At 41.2% G+C, this 2,751-nt stretch overlaps 1 protein-coding gene across 2 annotated transcripts in view; it reads right to left on the bottom strand.

Moving 5' to 3' along the window:
* The window catches only part of LOC106868559 (uncharacterized), a 58,257-nt gene that overhangs the window by 24,760 nt on the left and 30,746 nt on the right, over positions 1-2,751 (bottom strand). The gene's annotated exons all lie outside the window — the stretch shown is intronic.

The raw sequence follows: 2,751 nt of genomic DNA, 5'->3' as shown, positions 1-2,751 counted from the left end.
AGCTGTTCACTACCAGTGAACTAAGGTGACAACTCTTATTTTTCGAACACCTTCCGGAGTATTCGAGCGGTTCCAAGCAGGACTGTTTTTTGCTCCACCTTTATTGCAGCCCCTATTTGTTCCCTGTTCCCAGGGATCCAACAATTATTGTTACTACTGCCACCTTTTTCATCGACCACAACTGATTAACTTCCCAAGCTAACCTGTCATATCTCTGGACTTTTCTTTCTTCCTCATCACATACCTTGTTGTCAGCTGGGCATGCTATATCTATGATCCAGCATAGTTTGTTTTCTTTCTCAATTAAGACTATGTCTGGCTTCCTATTCTCTATCTCATGGTCGCAATGAATCATCAAATCCCATAGGATCTTTGCATTTCCATTTTCGACGATGCCTTCAGGTTTGCGGTCGTACCAATTTTCTTCTCTGTCAAGTCCATACTTGTTGCTGAGTGTCCAATGGACAAGCCTTGCTACATTGTCGCGGCGTCTCTTATATTCCTTCTGGGCTCGTGGCCTACATTGGCTGGTAATATTCCATACGGTTTCACCGTTTTGTCCACAGATTCTGCACTTATCACTTTCTGCTCTGTTGTCTGTTCTGTATTTTATGTAGTTTGTTCTTAGTGCTTATTCTTGGGCAGCACAGATTAGAGCCTCCGTTTCCGGTTTTAAATCACTTTTAGTCACCCACAGCCATCTTGTTTCTCTGTCTCTCTTATCTTCAACATCCTTATGAAATTGACCATCATTCTTTTCTTTACCCACCTATTTTCAGTTTCTTGTATCGTGCTTTATCTTTGCAGTCTTACATCCTACACAAGCCCGACCTTCTTACTTCTAACCATAGCGGTTCTGTGGCATCTTTTACATACCATGCTATGTTGTTTTCTTCTGCTCTAATGCTGTGTTTGCATCCAGTAAGTCCTCTTCGTCCTCTTTTTCTTGGTACATACCGTCTGTCTGTGTCACTTTTTGGGTGGAGTGACCCATATCTAGTTAGCAACTTCCTTGTCTTTCTGTCTAAACTGTTTAGTTCGTCTACTGTCCATGCGATTACCCCTGCTCCATATCTAAGGAGTGAAACCGCCCAGGTGTTGATAGCTTCGATCTTATTCCGTCCGTTTAATTTCGACCAAGGATCAGTCTCAGTCTGCGCAAGTACTCCACCTTAAATTTTTCTATCATTTCTTTCTCCATCAATTTATCCATTTCCAGTATCCCCAAGTACTTATATCCCGTCTCTTCTATTTGCTTCATAACCTCCCCCGACGGTATCGTTAGCCCGTCCATACATTAGATTTTTCCTCTCTTCAAGACTAGCACACCACACTTTCTCAGTCCGAACTCCATTCCGATATGTATTATTATTATTATTATTATTATTATTATTATTATTATTATTATTATTTGTTCTATCCGTGCCAGCTGTGATTTGTTCTGCTCCAGTTAAAGAAACTTTCATGTTTGTTTACTCGTTTTGGGGATTTATTTTCGCTGAATTGTTTTTTTCTCTTTGTTCTCTTTCTGACTCACTGCGGAACAGACCGCGGCCCACCCCCGAGGGAGCTGGTTGATCTTATCATTTTCGCCCCATTGGAGCTAAATCAAAATTGTTGAACACAATTTTAGGACATGAATATGGCGGCGAATTTGGAAGTTGACCAAGAAGGGAGAGGAAGAGGTAGCGGTTGTTATTTATAGCCTCCCTCCTCCCTCATTACTGTTACTGACGATGACTTCTCTCCTCCCCCTGTTACCAACGTAACCAATTCTATCACCACTATCGCCATCAATCTTTGGGTTACTCATCTCATAAATGCGACAGTAAGATAAAACCCTTTTGTAGTATGAAGTTTGAGCAAACTTAAAAGTTGGCCGTAAGTATTATAATGTAATATTTCACTGTAGTAAGGCGGCGAGCTGGCAGAATCGGTAGCATGCCGGGCGAAATGCTTAGCGGTATTTAGCCTGTCTTTACGTCCTGAGTTCAAATTTCGCTGAGGTCGACTTTGCCTCTCATCGTCTCGGTGGACGATAAATTAAATACCAGTTGCATACTGGGTCGATCTAATCGACTGCCCCCCCCTCCCCCAAAATTTAGGGCCTAGAGAAGAATCGGTAGCATGGCGGGCAAAATGCTTAAAGATATGTCGTCCGTCTTCGCGTTTTGAGTTCAAATACTGTCATGGTCGATTTCGCTTTTTATCTTTCGGGGTCGATAAAATAAGTACAAGCTGAACACTGGGGTCGATGTAATCGACTTAACCCCTCCCTGAAAGTGCTAGCTTTGTGCCAAAATTGGAAACCAATACCTCACTGTGGGACTCTCAAAATATGTGGGATTCTCAAAATATGTTCTGTGAAGACGTAATTCATTATATGTGTATATGTACGTGCGTGTGTATATGTGTGTGCTATGTATGTATATATACGTATAATTCCATATGTTTATTAATTGCCTGTAGGGGCACCGTATTTCATTTAGCAACCACAATATACTAACAAGTATATTATATATACTAACACGTATATATAAGATACTAAAAGCTTTATAAGTCGATGCTGTGTCCTACTCCTTTGTGTTAGCTTTGGGATTCAATCAGTTCTAAGTTATCTCTACAGATATTCTATAGAATTTAGAGCCAGCGCTAAAAGTTACGACGTTTGTGTGTGTGTGTGTGTGTGTTTGAGTAAGTGCATGTGTGTGTGTGAGTGTGTGTGTGTGTGTGTGTGTGTGTGTGTGTGTG

The sequence above is a fragment of the Octopus bimaculoides genome, chromosome 27, assembly GCF_001194135.2.
Source record: "Octopus bimaculoides isolate UCB-OBI-ISO-001 chromosome 27, ASM119413v2, whole genome shotgun sequence".
NCBI lineage: Eukaryota > Metazoa > Mollusca > Cephalopoda > Octopoda > Octopodidae > Octopus > Octopus bimaculoides.
This window is presented reverse-complemented; position numbering and strand designations above follow the sequence as displayed.